This window comes from Lagenorhynchus albirostris, chromosome X (assembly GCF_949774975.1).
Source record: "Lagenorhynchus albirostris chromosome X, mLagAlb1.1, whole genome shotgun sequence".
NCBI lineage: Eukaryota > Metazoa > Chordata > Mammalia > Artiodactyla > Delphinidae > Lagenorhynchus > Lagenorhynchus albirostris.
The window spans coordinates 90,152,188-90,165,303 of NC_083116.1; the positions used below are offsets into that span (position 1 = coordinate 90,152,188).

At 44.3% G+C, this 13,116-nt stretch overlaps 1 pseudogene; it reads right to left on the reverse strand.

Moving 5' to 3' along the window:
• Positions 1-1,701: 1,701 nt before the first annotated feature.
• LOC132513173 (CXXC-type zinc finger protein 1-like) lies at positions 1,702-5,176 on the reverse strand (annotated as a pseudogene).
• Positions 5,177-13,116: the final 7,940 nt, after the last annotated feature.

Below are 13,116 nucleotides of genomic sequence, written 5' to 3' on the forward strand. Positions count from 1 at the left end.
ACCAGTTAGAAACTAAGAAACGTTCCTCAATAGCTAGGATCAAAGTGAGAAATCAATTCTGAAGTTGCACCTTTCACACCAGAGTTTATGAGACACAGCTACATTTAGAAAAAAGTGTAGAGTCTCAAATCCTTTACTATTAAAAAAAAGACTGGGAAACCAAAAAATAACCGTTAGGAATTTGACTCAAGAAGGTAGAAAAAGAACAAAATGAAGCAAACACATAGAAAAATGAAACACAAAACAAAAAAATCAAGGTGGCAGTTAATAAAAGCTTAAGTACATAAAGCTTAAGTATATAGTAAAAGCTTAAGTACATAAATATAAATTTAGGGAGTATAAATAAAACAAAAAGGTAAGCCTCTCTAATAATTGACTATATGGCTCAGCTCCTGGAAAATCTGATGAAGTTTAAAAGAAAAAAAATACAATACTAGTAATAAAAAAGGAGATATTGCACCAGATACGTAGTGCATTAGAGAACTAATATACTAGTTATCGTGGAATATGAGATATAGGTCTAGAGCAACATACTTAAACATTTAGGTGAAATATGTGAGTCCCCGGGTAAAAATGTAACAGTGAAAATTAATGAAAATATCCCTAAGGGGCCCGTGAATATAAAAAGAATAGGAAGAGTAGTTCAAGTCCATCATTTGAGACATACCAGTACCCACAGGCAGCACTGCTTGACACACCTCTACTGGCACAGGAGGCCTGGCTGGGGCTGGCAAAGGCAGATGTGGCAGAGGTCCCAGTCCTCTTCCGGCAACCCTATAGGCTTGAAATGGGCAGAGCCAGCTGGAAAGGGCAGACCCAGGGCAGGGTAGTGGGAGGAGGAGGACAGGACAGGATGGGCAGGTTTGTGGGGGAGACAGATAGACCAGGACTGGACTGGCAGGGGCCAAGGCTGACAGAAAAGGCCGGGACCTCGTGGTATGGTAAAGGGTGGAACAAGGTGAGTGGGGGCAGGGACATAATTGCTATGACACCCTGAACTCTCCTCAGTGTCCCAAAGTGGAATCACCAAGGAGGACTATCCCACACTCACCTATTCCCTCCATTGCAACGTTTCCCCAGCACCTCTGGCCTGGGGAATATTAACAATTATACAGAAGTTGGTCAAGGGACACTGATCAGGTGCCAACTACATATTTGATGGACTGGGATGGGGGACTTAGGAGAACAAGAGTCACTGGCATTCCCTTCATAAGATCACATCTCCGTTGACAGAAGAGGATGCACCGAGCACAGTGGGCATCACAGGCACCCCCAAACGTGCACTGTAGCCCACCCCCCAAGTAAAGCTGCACTGTCACCCACCACCACTGGAGGTTCGGAATTGGGTTTGTGGCCAGAGAGAACGGCTTAGGGGCCACCAGAGGATATTAAAATCTCTTGTTCTAAAGTTTTTAAACAAAACTCTGGATGGTGGGAGATGAGGGCAGGGCAGATCTCCTGGCCCAGATTCAGGAAAGAAAGAGACGGAGGATACAGGAACGGACAGAAAGGGGGGGATTTTGAGGACCACCCCACCTCAAGGAGGCGTAGACCGAGACAGGAGACTAAATGGGGAACAGAGAAGCACAGAGAAACTCTGAGATGCCCTGAGAAGGATGTTAGAGGAACAGGTGTGTGAGGAATTCGTAGAGTGTCTCCCTTGCACAGGGTGTTGAGTACAGGACCTCAGCTGAGCAGAGCTCAGCTGTCTACTCTGGAGCGTAGGTCAGTGGTGAGCGGGTCATGCTGGGTTGTCTGATGAAGCATCAGGGCCAGCAGCCCTGCCCGATTCTTCATGGCTGTGCGCACCTTGTGCTCCTGCTCAACCAGCTCTTCCAGCTTGAGCAACTGTGGGGGGCAAGCATGAGAAGGGCCTTCTAGGATTCCATCCCGCCCCTCGGCCCCACTCAGCCTTGTAACGTACCATGCGCACGCGCTCTAGGTCCACCTCGGCACGTCTCAGCTTCTCCCAGCAGTAGTGGTGATTGCACAAGCGTTTGGGGAGGCAACAGAAATTACCGGTGGGCTCAAAGACGTTTTTCACTAGTGGGCAACCGCACACTTCTTCATCCGGTACCTGTGGGGAAGAATGAAAGATGATGAGGTACGTGAAGGGTGGCAAATGGAGGGTGATCAGGCAGGCAGGATGCAAGGAAGAGGGGAATAGAGGGCAGGCAGGCAGGAAGGAGAGGAATGGGGAGTGGTGACCTAGCGGGGGGAAGAGAGGAATTCAGTGATTAGGTAAAGAAGAGGGGGCCAAAGGGGGATGATCAATCATGGAGAATGGAGGAAGAAGTTAAGCAGGGATGTAGGAATGGAGGTGATCAGGCAGGAAGGACGGAAGAACAGAAAGAGATCAAACAGGAAGGAGAGGAAGGATGGAGGGGGGGGTCTGACAGGGAGAAGTAGATGAATGAGGGTTGGTAAAGCATGGGGGAGGTGAGGAATAAGGCTGGGAGGGTGAAAGGGATGGGGGCTGATCAAACAGGGAAGAAGAAGGGATTTAGGACATGACAAGCAGTGAGAAGGCGATTGGGGAAGTGAGGCAGGGAGAATAAGAATGGAAGGAAGTCAGCAAGTGAGAAGAGAGGAATTGAGGGTAACCATGCAGGGAGGGAGGGGGGATTGTGGGGTGGTCAGGCAGGGGCTAGGAAAAGAAGGGAGATGAGCAAGCAAGGAGAAGGGAAGAATGGGGAATGGTTATGCAGTGAGGAGCAGAGGAACGGAGGCTGGTCAGGCAGAGGGAGAGAGAAATGTTGGGGTGCGGGGTCAGGCAAGGAGATTATGAATAAATGAACAGGCAGGGAGAAAAGTAAAACTAGAAAGTGATTGGGCAGTGAGGAGGGGGGTGTAGGGGAGGTCAGGAAAGGAGGAGGGGATACATAGGGATTGGTCAGGAGGCATGAAGGCAGTCAGGCAGAAGGAAGAAGGAATAGGAGGCAATCAAGCACTGGAGGACGAGAGGAAGGTGGTCAGGTAGGGAGAAGGGGAAGAATGGAGGGCGATGAGGTAGAGAAAGAAAAGTCTCACCTTGGGGTCCTTCGAGTGCTCAGGGCATAACACCTGGAGTCGCTTACAGTAGCTCTTACTCCGTGGGTCGTAAACATCACAGAAGAGCCTTGCGGTTCTGGGGAGAGGTGAAAGTGAGGTGCTAAGGGTCAGGAGGAGGCTGGTCCCACCCTGAACCCTGCCCACACTTTGTCCCCAACCCCACCTATACCCTGCCGCTAATCTGCCCACCTCTGTCTCTGAGCCTACCCACATCCTGCCCTTGATCTTGCCCACCCTGCTCCTGACCTTGTCCACATCGTGCCTTTGACCCTGAGCAGCACTCACACTCACCCCTCAATGCGAGTGGGGTACATGGACGTGAAGGGCGATTTGCGCTCATACTGGGGAAAAAAGAGTACAAATGGGAGGAACTATAGACACACACTGCGTAACCTCCCATGAAAAAGCCCCAAACAACACATTTGCTCCCTGTGGACCCTACGCTCCTGTCTGCTCAGCCGATGTCCCCCCCTCACCAGTGGCTGATGCCCAAATCTTGGCCCCTTTACTGGGGGTGGAAGAAAAGCACAAATGGGTAGAGCCATGGATGTGTGTTGTATTCTCTTCTACAACAAATACCCGGGCACCAAACCTGCCCCCCTCCTCATGGACCCCACCCAGCCAAAAACACCCTTGCCCCATCTTCCCCCAGCCAATGCTCCAACCTTGGCGAAGCAGCGCTCCATGTGGCGCAGGGCAACCTGCGTATTGATGGGTTGCCCGCAGGAGACACAGAAGATCTGCAGGTTGACGCTGTTCCTGCCATGCTTGTCACTCTGCATAGGACCGTAGAAGGGCCAGTAAAGCAGTGCAGGGTGGGGACGGCAGGGCAAGATATCAGGCACCTTTCTGCTCCACCCCACCCATTCCCACTCACCTCTTCATCTTTGCACACAGCCTGCTGCTTGCCACGCTGAATGATGGCCTCAAGTTCATGGAAATGGCACTCTAAGTCCTTCAGGCGGGTGTGGGTGTCCTGCTGCTCACGGTGGATGCGCTCAAGCATTTTCTTGCCATGCTCCTCAGCAATGCAAGGGCTCTTCTGCCACTGCTGGATGCGCTTGGGCAGGATCGCATAGATGCGGCTGGAAGGGGAGACAGCAAGAATGGAATGCGTATGTGGGGGCATCAAAATAAGAAGAAATGGATGAGTGGCCGAATGGTGGATGTTTAGGATAATGAATGGTAGATGAGTGAATGTTGGTGAATGCGTGCTTGGATGGTGGATGGTTGGGTGCATGGCTAGACAGCTGGGTGGGTAAGTGACTGTTGAGGGTGAATGAGTGGGTTGGTGGATGGAATGTGGATGGGTGGTTCAGCGGGTCGGTGGATGTAAGGGTGGATGGATAGGTGGGTGAGTGGACGAATGGTGGAGGATACATAGGTAGCGGGGTAGATGGACTTACAGCTGGCATAGATCATGCCCTACTTTATTCCCTGTTGCTTAACCTCCAGGTGCACTCACGCAGCTGCCAGCTTCATGCCACAGTCGTCCGAGCAGTACTTGGAGCCTGGCCGGGTGGGGTGCACACAGTCAGGCCCCAGGCACTGCCGCAGTGAGGCTGGGTGCTCGGCATCTGACTGCTCTGGGTCTTCTGACTTTTCCATGAGCTTCTGCTGCTTCTCCTTCCGTGAGACAAGAGTGGTCAAAGCAGGGGCAGGGGAATCAGTGTCAGCCCCCTAACCCTGTACTACTACCTTGCATTCTGCCCCCAACCTCTGCCTCCATGCCCCCCATTCCACCATTTCTGTCACCTTCCACTCCACTTTTTTCTTCAAATTCTTCCTTTTCTTCGTATCCATTGCCTGCTTCTGCAGTGCAGAATCTAGGAATGGGAAGTCCTCAGTGTCATTCATCCAGGGCTGTAGGCGAGAAAAATGCTGACAGGTCTCCCCAATTTGTTTCTTAAATGATCTCTGGACACTCCGTGCCGCCTCTCTCTTCATTGCTGAGCCTCCCTGCCTTCAATGTCCTTACCCTTCCACGCAGGGGCCCTGCCATACACTCATCAGGCTTTGATTGTCAAGAATCTCGTATATAAAAGTCCTGGTATAAGCTTCAGTACTGAGGCAGGTCCTTTTCAGACAACAGCTGGTGTGTGGCCTCCTTTCCTGCCGATGGCATTGCCCCCACCTGGTACTTCTGGGACAGCTCAGACTTCTGTAGTTGAGGCAGGTGTGATCGAGTGAGCAGTTGTCAGGGGGACTATGGCAAAGTCTCTGAGAGTATCACAGTTAAGAACTGACGGGCAGACCCTCGCACCAGCTCCATTCCCCCAACCACCCTGTGTCCTAGATTCACCAGAGACCAGGGATTATAAGTAGCGCTCCTGTGCTGATGGAAGGAGGGCTCTGGGTCAGCACTAAGTGGGTGGGGATGGGCTCACCCTGCCCCAACACTCCTGGCCTCACCCTCTGGCCACTGTGGCTGGGGCCCACAGCACCTGCCTGGATGCACTAGGTCTTGCCTGCCTGGGAATGACTGGCACCACCTGGCCCTGCTTGCCCACCTTATCCAGACACACTTGGCTAGTCCATCTGGCTGCATCTTGCCCAGTCGAAATCATAAGGCCCTGCATATCCACCCAGAAAAGCTAGACTCTACCTCCTTACACTTAGAGGGCTCAGCCTGCCTTGTCCACCCTCCAGGACACACCTGCTACCCTGCTTGCCCTACACCATGGTCCCAGACAAGCCTCCTCTGCCCAGCCGGCCCAGCCCCTCAGACATGCTCCGCCCACCTTTCTGTCCCGCCCAGTCTGCCTAGTCTCTCCAGGCTCCACATGCCTGACTCTGCCTTCTTGGACACACTCTGTCTTGCCTTAAGGCTCCCAGCCCTGTGGGTCCCATGCGCTGCCAGGCCCTGCCCGCCTCCCAGACTCTCAGCCTCATATACCCCTCCCCACTTCCTGTACATACTCTGCTCTGCCTTACCTCTCACATGCTGAGCCATGCCAAGCCCTGCCCCCTCCCCCACTTGCACGTGCCACGCTGTGCGCTGTCTGCCCTGACTCACTCACCTAGAAGAATTTGACAATCTTTATTCTGAAAACTACTCCTACCTGAACCCAGTAACGCCTACTAAAATATATAAATATACAAATGTTTTTAAATGTTTGCGTGCATTTGCACACACACGCAAATCATTACTCTCAAAGATTAGAAGAGCAAGCACACACACAAAGAATACACACGTTTTGGTTAAGACAGTTATCAACCAGAGAACACATACTAGTTTCGAGCTACAGATGCAATATTAATAAAAACTCACCCTGGCCTTAGTCTTAAAGGAAGTCTGAACACTTTCCAATGAATAAGCATCACACGGGGCACAGAGAAGTCGCGTTAGAAACAAAAGCCTTAACTTTTGAAAATTGAAAAGGCATTTCTAAACTCTTGGTAAAAAAAATAATAATAACGGAAATTAGAAAATATTTAGAGCTTAACGAAAACGAAAACAATACATACCCAACTGTGGTCTCAGCTGACAATATAAGAAGACAGAAAATAATGATCTGAGCGCTCAACTCAAATTCGAACAAGTCCCCATACTGCCTCCAAAGACACCCATTATCAACCCCCAAATCCCCTTCGATGACACCCTCACCCACCCCTCCGTCTTCAAAGCCCGGAAAGCGCTACACGGAGGAAAGCTTCAAGGCAGCTGAGGTAAAAACGGCAGCAAAGCGACTTCCGGTCCGGTATCGACCTTAGCGCCACCCCTTCCCGAGAGTACTGTGTTTGCACTTGCTCCAGACCCTTAATATCCGAGCTGCTGTACAGCCCAAAGTTTGAAACAAATGGTTACAGTGAAACAATAGTTGAGTACACGCCGTTCTGTGCGCCATGAAGGATACACTTGTTTCTTTTGACACCAGTGCCTCCCTGTTTCACACATCAGGGTGATCTTCACTGCATTATTGTATGTGGCAGGAAAATTGATCCCTTTACCATTTCCGATTACTTTGAATAATTTCATATTAGTACCATTTTACTATCTGCTATTTCAATCATGAGGTAGGCAATGAGAAAAACAAAGAAAAACAAGTAAATCAGCTTTTAGAAGTCGAGAAAGTAGAAAAAGATTTATGGAAAGGCAGGAAAATAGAAAGAAAAATGTAAGAAGGTAGTAATAAGTTCATATTTGAAATTTATACTTTATTACATAATCAGTAATAAAAAATTGTCAATGGGGTAAACTCTCCAGTTAAAGTCAGAGATTGTCATTTTGGATGAAAATTAACAAGTCTAGCCATATGCTGTTTATGCCAAACCTGGCAAATCATAAGGATACAGAAACGTTTGAAATAAAAGGATGGAAGGAAATTTGCCAGGTACATGCTAATCAAAATAAAGCAAGGTCAATTATATTAATATCAGACTAAAACTACTAAGACAAAAAGTATTAATTGGGGTTCAAAGGGTCATTCTATAATGATTTCATTCACCATGAACATGTAAAAATCTTATATAATACATGATTAAATCCAATCTTATATAATTAAATCAAATCTTATATAATACATGATTAAAATGATGTAAAATGAAAATAAAGAAAAATATATTAGTAAAAGTAAAACAAAAGTAAAATAGAAAAAAACATTATCATTGTGAAAGATTACAATCACACTGCTCACCTTTCAGGACTCAGCTTTGGCATCACCGTCTGGGAAGCTCTCTCTGCTTCCTTTCCATCTGGATGACCAGCCTCTCTTCTGAATGAATTTGTGGACATAATTATATAGCAAGAATGTTTCTTTTATTTTAATCTTGAAATTAAGAAGTAAATGGAGGCATTGTCTGAACCCCTCACACCTGTTTTGTCACACCCATCTTCCTCAACTAGAAATGAAGGCAGGGACAATGTTGGTCTTGCTCACTACTGGTTGCGCAGTGCCCAGCTTACACATGACACACAAGAGTGTCCAGTAGCTACTGATGATCAGGTGCCTTGCCTGGTGTTGTTGCAAAGTGGCAAATTACTGCAATTTATCTGGCTGCATATTATTCCTTGAAGATAAGAGCAAATAAATGCTGTAATTTACACTAGAGTTGCATCTAACTAATCATCATGTAGAAAAGCAAAGTTCAAAAATGTTAAGATGTTGCTGTTAAGAAGCTATTGTCCTGGTTCGAGCCTAGCCTCTAAAGACAGTATCCCCTGCTAAATCTTCACAGTTTTTATCAAATCCAGTTTAGGGATTGGGGCAAGAGGTGAGAAATTCGAGCTGAACTAAGAAGTAGTCTGCGAGCTCTAAAGAAAGCATTACTACCTCTCTATGGCTGTGAATGTTTATAAGCACTACTTGTTTTGTCCCAGCTAAACTTTTAACTTCCCTTTGAGTTATTTTTCATCACTGTGGCTCATTCAAAGAATCTCGGACAGCATTTTGCTCTTCACCTCTGACTTCAGACCTACCTCTCCAATATCTCCTGTCTCTTTACTGCTGCTTTCTTTCATTCCCAGTTCCAAAGCCCTAGTTCAGGTTTCCTGTATTTTACATTATAATGAACTCCCACCTCTGACATGTGGCTGGCTAATCCATTTTGCCTCCAGGGTTGTCTTCCCAAAGGGCCACAGATGAAAAAATTATGTCACCATTCTCCTTGGGAATCTTCCCTGGATTCCCAGGGTATTCAGAATCAGTTCTCCACTCTGTGGTGTGCCCATCAAAGTTCTCTATGACAGGGCCCCACTTTCCTGTGATAGACAAATCCTCTTCCCAGGCCCTCCAGGTGTCAAACACTCAGGACATCCTGGATAGTCACTCTCTTGTCAATGCAGCATGGGCTTCCACATTCCAGGCCTTTGCTCAGGCTTGTCCTTCTCTTTTGCTTAGTCCTGCTCACCCTTCAAGACTCAGCTTTGGCATCACCATCTGGGAAGTTCCCTCTACTTCCTTTCCAACCAAGTGACCTGCTTCTCTTCTGAATGCACTTGTGGAAATAGTTATAATAGTGAGTGGTGTTCCTCTTATTTTAACCTTGGAATTATAAAGGATGGGGGAGAGTTGCCTGTACTTGTCTGTTTTGTATTTGTCTGCTTTTGCCTGTCAACTTTCTGCTTATCTTTCAACGTTAAGCTCAGGTGCCTGCCCCACTGGGAAGCCTTCCCCAAACTCCTTGCTCCTCCTTTTTCAGTTTTCTCACAACACCTCTGTCATTCTGCTTTGTGTCACTGTGTGGGTTGCAGGTTTCTCTCCTCTACTAGACAGTTAAGGCAATGCTGGAGTGTGAAGGACTCCCAGCACAGTGTTCCTACAACAGTTGTTGGTGATTCATATATTGGATGTTATAAAAACCAAAGTTTTAAGGTTTATTTTAAGAAATAGTCTTCACAAAGTGAGAGAGTGGCATGGACATATATATACTACCAAACATAAAATAGATAGCTAGTGGGAAGCAGCCGCATAGCACAGGGAGATCAGCTCGGTGCTTTGTGACCATCTAAAGGGGTGGGATAGGGAGGGTGGGAGGGAGGGAGACGCAAGAGGGAAGAGATATGGGAACATATGTATATGTATAACTGATTCACTTTCTTATAAAGCAGAAACTAACACACCATTGTAAAGCAATTATACTCCAATAAAGATGTTAAAAAAAAAAGAAATGATAAAGGGAGTCCTGAAGGTTGAAATGAAAGGACAATAGAGAGTAACTTGAAGCCATATGAAAAATAAAGATCTCAGTAAAGGTAAATACATGGGCAATTATAAAAGGCAGAATTATTGTAACAATGCTGCATAACCACATTGTTTGTTTTCTACATGATTTAAGAGACTACTACATTAAAAAAAGCAATTATTAATCTAGAAGCTACTATAATTATAACTTTGGTTTGTAACTCCACATTTTGTTATCTTCATAATTTGACAGGCTAATGTATTTTTAAAAAATTATTAGCTTATGTTTTTGAACACACAATGTATAAAGAAGTAATTTTGTGAAATCAACAACTGAAAGAGGTGGGGATGGGGCTATTAAAGGAGAAATTTGTATATGCTACTGAAATTAAGCTGGTGTAAATTCAAATTAGAGTGTAATAACTTTAGGATGTTAAATGAAACCCCCATGGTAACCACAAAGAAAATTGCTATAAAATATACACCAAAGGAAATAAGAAAGGAATTTTAAAATTTCATTACCAAAAAAAAGAAAAACCCGACAACTAAACACAAAGGAAGACAGTGTTGCAGGGAAGGAGGGACAGAAAGCTAAAAGACATACAGAAAACAAATGCCAAAATGGAAGTAAGTCCCTCCTTATCAGTAATTACTTTAATGTAAATGGATTAAACTCTCCAATCAAAAGATAGAGATTGGCAGAAAGGATTTTTTTCAGAAAAGTGATCCAACTGTATGGGGTCTACAAGAAATTCATTTTAGATCCCCAAACACTAATAGGCTGAAAGTGAAAGTATGTAAAAGGTTATTCCATGCATAATAACCAAAAGAGAGCAGGGATGGCTATACTAATATCAGACTAATAAATTTTCAGTCAAAAACTCTTGACAAGAGACAAGGAAGACATTATATATTAATTAAAAGTTCAAAACAGTGAGAATATATAACAATTATAAACATTTACATGCCTAATAACAGAACATCAAAATATATGAAGAAAAATTGACAGAATTGAATGGAGAAATAGATAGTTCTACAATAATAGTTGGAGACTTCAATACTCTACTCGCAATAATGAATACAACAACCAGACAAGAGATAACTAAGGAAACAGAGGACATGAACAACACAGTAAACAAACTTGATCTAACAGACATATACAGAACACTCTACCCACTACAGCAGAATACACATCCTTCACAAGTGTACATGGGACATATTCCAGGATAGACCACATGTTAGGCCACAGATTAAATCTCAATATTTTCTAAAAGTTAGATATCACACAGAGTATCTTTTCTAAAAACAATGGGAATGGGCATCATCAGATAATCTACAAGCAACAAATGCTGGAGAGGGTGTGGAGAAAACGGAACCCTCTTGCACTGTTGGTGGGAATGTAAATTGATACAGCCACTGTGGAGAACAGTATGGAGGTTCCTTAAAAAACAAAACATAGAATTACCATATGGCCCAGCAATCCCACTACAGAGCATATACCCAGAGAAAACCATAATTCAAAAAGACACATGCACCCAAATGTTCATTGCAGCACTATTTACAATAGCCAGGGCATGGAAGCAACCTAAATGCCCATTGACAATCAAATGGGTAAAGAAGATGTGGTACATATATACAATGGAATATTACTCAGCCATAAAAAGGAACGAAATTGGGTAATTTGTAGAGACGTGGATGGATCTAGAGACTGTCATACAGAGTGAAGTAAGGCAGAAAGAGAAAAACAAATATCGTATATTAATGTATATATGTGGAATCTAGAAAAATGGTACAGATGAACTGGTTTGCAAGGCAGAAATAGAGACACAGATGTAGAGAACAAACGTACGGACAGCCAGTGAGGAAAGTGGGGTGGGGGTGTGGTGGTGGGATGAATTGGGAGATTGGGATTGACATATATACACTAATATTTATAAAATAGATAACTAATAAGAATCTGCTGTATAAAAATAAGAATAAAATAAAATATTAAAAAAATAAAAACAATGGGATAAAATTAGAGATCAATAACAGAAAGAAAACGGGAAATTTCAGAAATCTGTGGAAGCTAAACAACACACTTTTAAGCATCCAATGGATCAATAAAGAAATCACAAGGGAAATTAGGAAATACTTAGCAACAAATGAAAAAGAAAACATAACATATAAAAGATTATGGAGGACTTCCCTAGAGGTGCAGTGGTTAAGAATCTGCCTGCCAATGCAGGGGGCACGGGTTCAATCCCTGGTCCAGGACCATCCCACATGCCATGGAGCAACTAAGCCCGTGCACCACAACTACTGAGTCTGCTCTCTAGAGCCCATGAGCCACAAATACTGAGCCCACGCACCACAACTACTGAAGCCCATGCACCCTAGAGCCCGCATACCACAACTACTGAGCCCGCGTGCTGCAACTACTGAAGCCTGGTGCCTGGAGCCCCTGCCCTGCAACAAGAGAAGCCACCACAATGAGAAGCCTGTGCACTGCAACAAAGAGTAGCCCTTGCTTGCCACAACTAGAGAAAGCCTGTGCACAGCAACGAAGACCCAACACAGCCCAAAAATAAGTAAAATTAAGAAAAAGAAAAGCTTATGTGACACTGTGAAAGCAATGCTAAGGGATAATTTATGGCTATAAACACATTAAAAAACAAGAAAGATCTCAAGTCAACATCTAACTTTACAACTTAAGGAACCTGTAAAAGAGGAAAAAATTAAATCCAAAGCTAGCAGAAGGAAAGAAATAATAAAGATTAGAGATAAAATGAAATAGAGAATAGAAAAGTGATAGAAAAGCAACAAAACCCAAAGCTGATTCTTGAAAAGATCAACAAAATGGATAAACATTTAGCTAGATGGACTAAGAAAGAAACAGAGGATTCAAATTATTAAAATCAAAAATGAAAGTGAGTACATTACTACTGATTCTACAGAAACAAAAAGAATTAAAAGAGAGTACTCTGAGCAATTGTATGCCAACAAATTGGATAACCTAAATGAAATGGACAAATTCCTAGAAAAACAAAGCCTACCAAGACTAAACCATGAAGAAATAGAAAATCTGAAGAGACCAATAATTAGTAAAAAGATTGAATCGGTAATCAAAAATCTCCCAAGAAAGGAAATCTCTGGGCCTAATAGCTTTCCCAATGAATTCTACCAAACATTTAAAGAAAAACTAACATCATTCCTTCTCAAGCTTTTCAAAAAAAAATTGAAGAGTAGGGAATGTTCCCTAATTCATTCTATGAGGCCAGCCTTATGCTGATCCCAAAGCCAGACAGACACTACAAGAAAAAAAAATCCATCACAGACCAAAATCCCTTATGAACATTGATGCAAAAATAGTCAACAAACCAAATTAACAGCATATTAGGATTATACAACATGATCAAGTGGGATTTATTTCTGGAATGCATGGTTGGCTCAACATGAAAAC